Source organism: Sinocyclocheilus anshuiensis, unplaced genomic scaffold (genome assembly GCF_001515605.1).
Source record: "Sinocyclocheilus anshuiensis isolate Anshui unplaced genomic scaffold, SAMN03320099.WGS_v1.1 scaffold1786, whole genome shotgun sequence".
Lineage (NCBI taxonomy): Eukaryota > Metazoa > Chordata > Actinopteri > Cypriniformes > Cyprinidae > Sinocyclocheilus > Sinocyclocheilus anshuiensis.
Window position 1 is genome coordinate 15,939 of NW_015544220.1, and position 10,194 is coordinate 26,132.

Sequence of the window (10,194 nt, forward strand, 5' to 3'; positions counted from 1 at the left end):
GAATGATAAATAAATATTTAATATAAAGTGACGTCTAAGTAAGCAAATTTGTATGCATGCATGGCCGCATGTATAATTTTACTTTACTTTGGTAATCTTTTTTTTTTACAATACCAATAAATAATAGGACAAAATAAATAAATGAATAAATGAATGAATGAATAAATATATTAATGAATAAATAGATAAATAGATAAATAAATGTGATAATGGGATAATAAATGAATAAACGACTTGATAAAATAAATATGATTCATTTTTAATAAAATTCATTTTTTTATTATTTTCCCCCTTAATGTATTATTTTCTGCTTGTATACATTTATACATTTCTTTTTTTTTTAATTACTTTTATTTTTTCACTCATTCTTTTTTAATGTATTTTTATATTTTTATATTATTTTTACATTTATTTATATATTTATGATTTTTTTTTTTTTTTTTAGAATGATTTATTCCCACATGTATTTAATTTTAGATTTTTTTATGTATTTATTTTTAGATTTATTTATTTATTGATTCATTTATTTTTACTTTTCCGTGTGTAGCTTCAGTGCATCATTGGTTGAGAGCTCACGCGTAGAATCTCAGGCCAGCTAAGCGATAGAGATTTGAGTTTTCAAAGAAAATGGCGGCAAGCAGTAATTCGTTGTCCAGTTTGCTACGGGATGTGGCAGATCAGCTGGAGAGTTGTAAGTTATTTTCACCTAACGTTATTCGCAGTAATGTCGAAATATTTAAACTATTTTCCAGAAATAAAAACACGAAGCTGAAGCTACTTATGTGATCCCCACCACAGCATCGTCGTCATCGAGTCTGGAACCGTCGACGTCAGAGCCTAGGGTGATGACACCCAGAGTCAGACACCCAGTGGATGGTTGGTTTCTAGTCTAATAATTATTCTGTAATCACGGAAAAAGTCTTGACTCTAAATAACTGAAATGGTTGCGTTTCTTAACCACCAATGGCTTCTATGAAAATCGGAGCAATCCAAGGTCGCGTTTCCCTACCCTAGGCCCACGGCGCTTTTGGGAAACGCGGCCCTGTATTTTTCGGTTCTTCTTCCCATGATTGTCAACTGGGTTAAAAAACAAAAAAAACGGGAACTGATTGATGAGGGTATAAAGAATGAACTTCTGTAAATGAGTTCTGTTACATACCTGCAAATTAAACGTTTAATGCACAAGTGTTTGTAGTACTTAAATCATAAAATTGTCATGAAGAAAATGTCGAATAAAATATTATAGAAATTAGTGGTTATTGTTCAGTAGTGTTTTTGCTTTTTTTTGGCCAAAGTTCTAAAAGAAAGAAATAGTTTTATTAAACTTGTCAATTTGACAAAGGTCAGGAAAAAATGGTATTGCAATTCAGTTACTATTGTCCTTATCACTTCTAAAACGATGACTGGTGTGTTTACTTTTCTTACTTTCTAGCTGAAGTTGCAAGACTATTTACGCCTTACAACAGAGGAAGAGGACTTGCAAGACGAACAAGCTTGCCTGTGATGAGTCGTGCAGTATCCTGCAGCTTTACGCATAACTTCTGCTGTCTTGATGACAAAAATGCAGATTTAGTACCCAGTCGCTGTGCAAAAGACAGATTGTTCTCTGCTGGGTTAGGGGAGAAACGTGTCACCTTCCGAGGTATGTAAAAAGCAGCTTATTGGAATGTTAGAGTTTTGTTTAAAAGTGAGGTTTTCGTGAACACATTTGGATTATTAATTCTTATGTATCGTCTGTACTGTTAAAGGGATAGTTCAGCCAAAAAATTTTAATTCTGTTATTTACTCGCCCTCAAATTTTTAAAAACCTGTATAAACTTCTTTGTTCTGCTAAACACAAAAAAATAATCCAAATAATGCGTGTCAGCAAACAGGTTTGGGGCACCATTGACTTCCATAGTACGACAAAATACTATGGAACTCAGTGGTGACCCAAAACTGAAAAATAGTAAGGCCTGTCAGTAGTCATTTAACTAAAATTTTAACAAAAGTTGTCCGGAGCTTTCAAAACTGTACTGAACTGAAAGTCAAAGATAAGTGATAACTGTCAGATTTGTCCTAGTATCTTACATTTTATCTTTTGGTTATTATTATTCGTAAAGGATGCCATGCAGATCCCCAAAAATGTAAGGATGTCATCGTGGAGGCTTTTCCAAAACTCAGACAAGGTGGTGGGTTTGAGTTGCTAAAAATATCTGGAAACACAAGGTGCCGCTATCTCAGCTTGATAGTGTCAAGATTGATTAGGCTCAAGTTGTGAAAGAATGGCTGGAATGGACCATTAGGAATCATTTTCACACATGAATTGGCACATGAGTCCTGACATTAACCTCAGTAAAAGTCTTTTGGATGTGCTGGAGACTTTACAGAGTGCTCACCTCTTGCATTGTCAATACAATATTGACTTTTAAGTATTTGCCTATTAAAATCCAAACAGTGAAACATTGATCTGGCCTTTGCTTTCTGAGGAAAGACACTATTCCTCTTCTCTTTCCTAGGACTTGTGATACAGTGTACACCCCACTAGTAAGATATGGACCATTTATGTAATATTGAGCTCTACAATTCTTTAGTAATGATAATGTTGTCAATGTGTCAGATGAATTTAGAGAGGATAATTTGGCCAACACATGATGAAGACAGTGAGGCCTCTCTTGAAGACACATGTAGGCTCACCGGATTCCTTCGCACCTTCATCGGAAATTGTAAGTATATGAGAAATTAACTGACTTTTTGCTGTAGATTCTACAATAAAAAAATAAAAAAGGGTCATGATCTGGATTTGTAAAATTATCTTAGTTTCCTGATGTGCACTTTTTTTTTTTTTTTATGCAGTTTCTTATAATATCTTGTGGTTTCTAATAAAATTCTGGACTGGATGGGATGTGCTGCCCAGGAGCCTAGACGTTGAGGTGGTGGATGGAAACCTACCCAAGTCTTCCACATGCTATCAAACTCTCAAGCTTCCTAGTCATTACAAGGACTATGCTGCCTTTGAGAGAGATATTTTAGCTGCTATTTGGAGCTCAGATTATGGATTTGGAATGGTCTAAGTTTGTGTTACAAATAATATCAGATGCCATATTTCTACTGGAGTTAGTGTTTAATTTTTCTACATTTTTCATGTCTAAATCGGATATTCAGTCAGAAGATCTCAAACCTGTTTGGTATGTTGCAGTGTTCAGAGCTTTGTATTTGACAAGGCGATGCCAAAATAACATTTGATAAGAAATGTAAGAATTTATTTGCTTGGATGTACTAAAAAGATACTGTTCTAGATATTTTAGCTTTATTAAATGGTTTGGAAGTAGTTTGAGCAACTAAGGACATTCACTGGATGCAAGAGTTATTATTAACTGGCACTAAATGTCAAAATGCCCCACTTTTTTCTTCCTGGAAAGCCAGCCTGTGAATTTTGTAAGCAATTTTGACATGTATTCAGAACCTTGTTGTCAAAGTTACACCAAACTAAGCTTTGGTCAAAAAGTTATTTTAAACATTTATTGACTTTGGTACAGGACTGTTCAAAGCCATCATTACACAAATTCAATTAAAAAATTCAGTTGACCATGCATGGTTCTTTACAGATTATATATTTTTATGGGTTTTTATAGCATTAACATTAATAAATGACTGCGAAAAGAACTAGTGGATCAAATATTTAAACAATGTTGATAATAGGTCAAAACAGGCATGTATATAATTGTTTTCAACATAAGCAAAACTTGCTGATGCTCACTCTTTGAAGTTGTGTAGTCTTGCTACTGAAGCATTTCATATAATAACATTACAGTCTCTCTGTACACCTCCAACACATTAGAAAGGGGGACATCTGGGTCTGGGAATCTTTCAACATCCTCCTGTGTAAGTTGGTGTTGTATTTGTACTTCAGGGATCACCACACCAGGTTCATGATGACCACATGGCCCTCTCCAGTCAATGCCATATTGCATGGCATCTACCTGTAATAGACAATTGATAATTAAATTATTATTAATAAATTAAACAAACATCTGTCCTACTGCCAGAGCTCATTAAGCACCAAATAGTACAATTTATACAGTAGTTACGTTGGCTTGAGAAAGCAAACCTACTGAAATGCTATTTAAACTTCTTCTGATACAAAATTTTCTGACTCCTCCTACAGCTTTAACTCTACATCCACCAAACTCAGCTCAGACTGTTCTGACTCGGGTTGCTATATCGTGTCTAACTGATCTAACTTATGGTTTTCCTAATTTGGCCAAAATGCAGAAAAATCCCATAGACTTATATGGACAGAATCTTCTGATGAGCCAAGACTAAAAACTCAATTTAATCACACCAAAGCCAATTGGACTCATTTAAGATGGCACAATTTCCAATCTATCTAATATTTCTACACCTACCTGTCTATCTATCTAATATATTTAATCTATATCTGCTATTTTTAATCTATCATCTAATTTCTAATCTAGCCATCCTAATTCATGTGTCATAATTGCTAACCAGCTCTGATATAAATACCTGGATAGGGTCTTGAAGTTGATGACTTAACCAGAGCTGTATTGGTGACTGGTCTCCTTCTGTCCGCAACTTGTAGTGGTTCCAGCCATCCTGAAAGTACTGAAGGTGTTTCTGTACATGTGGCAAGAAACACCGCTGGAGGGCATAGAGATGCACTTCATCATCTGGATTCAGAAGCCCGTCATTCTCAAGGTTGGTGAAGATTGTGTAGAAGAGATCAAGCACTCCAGCATAAACATCTCTCCACAACCTTTCAATCCTAACAGTAAAGGAAGCCAAAATACAAAGACTTTTAAACTAGGACCTTCAAGGACCAACATTCATAATGTTGTATATGAAGTGGAGCTTCCATAGCCTAAAATGGGAATTAATCCTAACAGTAAAGGAAGCCAAAATACAAAGACTTTTAAACTAGGACCTTCAAGGACCAACATTCATAATGTTGTATATGAAGTGGAGCTTCCATAGCCTAAAATGGGAATTAAAAAGTAAAATCTATTTTAAAGACGTGGGGATTTAGTTTTCCATTCATTACAGACTAATTTTCTAACTATCATAGTAGTCTTTTATTTATCTAGAAACCATGCATATCTTGGTAATTGTTTGCATTTCTGTAAAACAAAACAATTTTCAAGGGGCCTGAAAACTTAGTAAGGCATTGTATATGTTTGATTATACCTCTGACTGTGGACACTCTTCCCTGTGATGTGTGAGTTTCTGTTCTCTCCTCTGGTGGAAACCATGACACTCCCCACCTTTATCTGACCTCACACCATACAGGTTGACACCTTCTAAAAAGCTTGTCAGGACTGTAGCAGCTTTATTATTGGTGGCAGCGTTCAAATATACAATTAGACGGCTAAAGCCATCAATGCCACCATGAACCACAATACGCCACCCGGAACAGATATAAGAAAATTAATTTCAACAATATTAACAACTAGGCTTTTGAGTAATGATATAAAACACGTTCTACTTTCTATAGTAAATCAAAACAGCCAAAACATTATATCACATACTTAAGACGATACCTTTTACATACAGGGGTTGGACAAAATAATATGAACACCTGTGAAATAGACAATATTTCTTTATTAAGATGTTTTACCAAAATTTGATTTAATAAAGATTATAACATTAGACTAGATTAACTGAACGTTTGAATAGTCTCCAGGTGAACATCGTCAGTTGGTTCAGAGATGTTGAAGGAGAGAATCTGCTTCTCACTCTTCTCTCATGATGGGAGAGGTGCCTGTGTCGCATAACATAGGGGTCTTCACGAATTTGGAGGCAGAGCTATCAAAATAGGGGTGTTATCCTTTTAGGTAGGGACATTTGCTTCGGTGATTTCAAATATCAACAGTCTTTCTCAGAAATCCCTACTGGACCTTTAACAACACAATCAGAAAGATCTGCTCGTATAATTACACCAACAATGTCTATCAAAATTCTCAAAATAGTCAAATGGATGTTTCTCTGCTGATTAATGTTTCACCACTCATCCAAGCACGTTCCTCAGTTCCTTAGCCTCACACACACACACACACACACACACAATGGCATCACATGACATTATCCAATTACTTATTATATGATCTTGCTGGATGAATATTAATATTTCATAACAGTTGGAAATTTAGGTTCACGAGAAAGATCCTTCTTGTGAAAAACAACATTCAGCTATACATTTTAGAACAGTGTATTGAGGATTTTGGCTGGAGAGGACAGGTCTGATTGCCATCTTATCACAAAGTTCTTCCAAACTTACCCCAACAAATTCACACTTGCGGTCTACATGGTAAGTTATGAAATTTAAATGCTGAGAATCACTGTGATAAAGTGATCTTGATCTGCATTGAATTAAACTATGAACACACATCCCTCCTATTACACATTCATGCTTTAATTTTCTTTTGTTCAACTGTACAACCATTTCCTATTCAGTCTGAAATAGAAAACACATCCAGATGAACATGATAAATAATATTCTACTGTTGTCAACATACCTTATTAACTTATGGTTACCATTGATGTGCCATAAACTGTTGGGTGCAGGGACTGTGTATTTTCTACGCCTCCGGGGGTTCAGTTGAAGACACATAAGGACACCCTGAGGATCCACGCGTCTCATGGATTCTTGAACACGTCGCCCTACAAAAAGTAAATTCATCAATATGCATAGTAAACATTCCAGTCTTTGAGTTCACCTTTGGCATGCTCAGTGGGGACCTAAAAGACAATATTCAAAAATATTACTGTACTGACACTATCAGACGTGAATACAAAAACTTGAAATCAACTGAGCTCAATAAGGACACTTCTGAGATGTTTTACTAGCTTAAAATCCTGTAATAATGAACTCTGCAACACTGACACCATTTCAAAGGAGCTTCACAGTAATGCACAGGTAAAAAAAAAAATTTGTATTGTATAAATAATTGTATTGTATATATATATAAAAAAAACGTAATTGTCTATTTCTATTTTACATGCTTTTTACCCAGGGATGCTAATATGTCAAAGTACAAAACCCGCCTTCCTCTGTACTCGAAGCCCTGTGCACCGATTTGTCCAACCATCAGTTTATATCCGGCATTTGGGTGAGCTTTAGTACATCTTCTACCAAAGCATCCAGTTCAGCGTCCTCCAGAGCTGAAAACAGGTCGCTTACTCTATGAGAATAAAATAAACCCATTATCAGCCACACAACACAAATATAAACACTAATGTGAAAGCTACGTAGGTTATAAGGCTAGGCTACTAGGAGCTGCTGCTTACCTTAAACCATGTTGCTCCATCCTATTCCGGATAGTTCTTTCACTGACACCAAACAACTTTGCAATGTTTCCAGCAGTTTGACCCATTGAGAGGTAAGTTTAAATTGTGCTTATCGGAAGCAAGTACAATGGACGTCCCATCGTAGTACAATCTGACTCGCACAGAGATTGAATGTGCTGGGAATAGCCTAAAACTTCAGGCTGTACTTCGACATCCATATCGGCAAATAGCTCTTCTAAAACATCGATAAGCACATCTAATCTAAACAACACATAATCATTTGATGCGTTGTTATCGACTTCATTCGCTAAGTTGCGCAACTCTCTAACTATTTGTGAACCGTCCGCCATAGAATACACACGCGAGCGCTACAACCGTCACCACCCGACGTCACTACAAAGCGCAAGCGCTTCAATCAGCGATGAACCAATGGTAAGCAAGACCAACCCACCTAATTATCATACATGACAAAGAAATGTAAGAATAAGTATGAAAATAAATAAAACAAATGTTGAAATAAATAAAGGTAAAAAATAAATAAATCTGGAAATAAATACATATTGGAATAAATAAATATAAAAATAAATGAATCCATAAATAAATAAATATAAAATAAATGGGAAAATAAATAAAAGAAAAAATAAAATAAATTAAAAAGAAAAGCAGAAAATCATAAATTAAGGGGGAAAATAATAATAAAAAAAGAATGTTATTAAAAATGAATCATATTTATTTTATCAAGTCGTTTATTCATTTATTTATTATCGTATTATCACATTTATTTATCTATCTATTTATTAATTAAAATGTTTATTTATTCACTCATTCATTCATTCATTTATTCATTTTTTATTTCTGCACGTTTGGTTCTCCATTGTGTAAATCCTAGTTACCACGGGATGTCAATCCCAGCAGAAACAGAGAAACAAATAGAGACATAATTAGCGTATCTAAACAAGTTTATGCAATCCAATACCTTTTTGAATCATGTCCATGATATATGTGTATGTGTATATGTATGTGTCAGTGTGTGTGTGTGTGTGTGTGTGTTTTTACATAGCAAGTGCCAAAACCTTTTGCACTGCATAAGTGGCACAGAAACTGCATCTGAAGTGGCATTAGATGTATTTTCACAACATGTTTAATGCGCCTCAGATCTGATATGAATGCATTTGCACTGCAATTACAACTGCATAAATAATGGTATGAAATGCATGTTTTAAATATAAACTTTTGAGTACAGAAATACGATAAAAACGTTTTAAATATGAAACTAAAACCACCAGTAGGTGGTGGCAAGTCACTAAACTTTACACTAAACTTTAAACGTCATTGATGCTAATGGGGGACCACAACAATCCCTCCAAGGGACCCACAGATTTCTACCAAGCAAGTATAGCTCTACATCAGTACAGCCTGAAAGAGGAAAATAGTTTTTATAAGTGTGTATGTCTCAGGTACTAATGCAAAAACATAATGTTAGAGCACGGAGCGATGGATCAGACGGTTACCTGAGTCTGTTAGAGCTTTCATTCTTCAGCTCCAGTCACATATGCATGAAGAACAGTTTGCCAGTTGTCTGCTAAAGAAAGTAATTTCACATGATAGTTTTCAGTGCTGGCCAATAAATTGATCGTCAGCGTTACCCCTGAGCCGCGTTACACATTCTTTGAGCCATATAAGATTTTGTTCAAAGTTCAAATAATTTCAACACTTTGTTTCTTTCTTGAATCAGCATTTCTGAGTAAACTGGTTGGATTAATGGTTTACTGACTCACTCATAAACGCTTGCTGCCACCTTCTAGCGTAACAATGTAGCCTGAACTGAAGTAACCACCACTAACACACAGACTGACAGCCTGTCCAGAACACACAGAGGTGAAAAGCTCCTGCAGCACATTGCTGGACTGCATCCGTGTGCAGAGTGAATGCTGTAACCTGTGAACATGGGCACTGAAAAAAAGTACTGCATGCATACTGCAAACAGATCATGTGTGAAACACGTGTTAGTCTGAATATCAGAATGTCTGCGATTGTACGGCCTCTCGCCAAGAATCCAAATACAGCTGTGCTGCAGGGACGTGCAGAGAGTTCCTCAGGGGCTCCAATGTAAAAGAAGGGGCATCAATCACTACAACTACGGACTATAGTTAAATTGAACTATAGATATACATAGACTATAAGTGGCACTTGGGCTTCATTGGATCATGATTCATCAAACAGTATATCAATACCCTTACAAAAATTAACCATGATTTTATTATAGTAAAAGTTGTTTTAGTAAAATGTTTTTTGGAGTATTGATTACCATTTGTATAACCACAGTTTTACTATAAATACCATGGTTAATCTATGGTTAGTGTAGCAAAAACCATGGTTAATTTGTGGTTACCATGGTTTAACTATAGTAACCATAGTTTTTTGGTTTTATTTGTAGCAAAACGTCTCAGGTTACTTATGTAACCATGGTTCCCTGAGTAGGGAACAAGACACTGCGTCCTCTAGGGGTCGCTATGGGGAACGCCTCGTAGTGACCCATGTCTGAAGCATACATTGAAAAAACACCAACTAGTTGACGTCACTACCGGTGCGACTATAGTATAAATAGGCGCCGGGAGCATACATCATTCACTTCTTCGTCTGAAGCTTGCGTCCGCAGCATGGCAAGAAACCTAGAGGACGCAGTGTCTCGTTCCCTGCTCAGGGAACCATGGTTACATAAGTAACCTGAGACGTTCCCTTTCATGGGAACTTCGAACTGTGTCCTCTAGGGGTCGCTATGGGGAACGGTATACCCACGCCACCATGCTGAGGGGAGTGCATGCCAGAACCATGGTGAGCACTAAGTACCAACTCTACCATAGCCATGGGAGTTGCCCCTGGGACGTTAAGACGGCTGTCAGTGACATT

General features: G+C 36.1%; 2 long non-coding RNA genes across 2 annotated transcripts; one reads left to right on the forward strand and one right to left on the reverse strand.

The window, feature by feature from the left end:
- The first annotated feature begins 2,465 nt into the window (after positions 1-2,465).
- Positions 2,466-3,176, forward strand: LOC107697248 (uncharacterized). Its single transcript, XR_001635176.1, has 3 exons — positions 2,466-2,526; positions 2,600-2,705; positions 2,836-3,176. It is a non-coding gene; the product is annotated as an uncharacterized LOC107697248 (long non-coding RNA).
- A 2,236-nt stretch (positions 3,177-5,412) lies between these two features.
- Positions 5,413-7,650, reverse strand: LOC107697247 (uncharacterized). Its single transcript, XR_001635175.1, has 3 exons — positions 7,285-7,650; positions 7,007-7,178; positions 5,413-6,657 (listed from the first exon to the last, which is right to left on the reverse strand). It is a non-coding gene; the product is annotated as an uncharacterized LOC107697247 (long non-coding RNA).
- Positions 7,651-10,194: the final 2,544 nt, after the last annotated feature.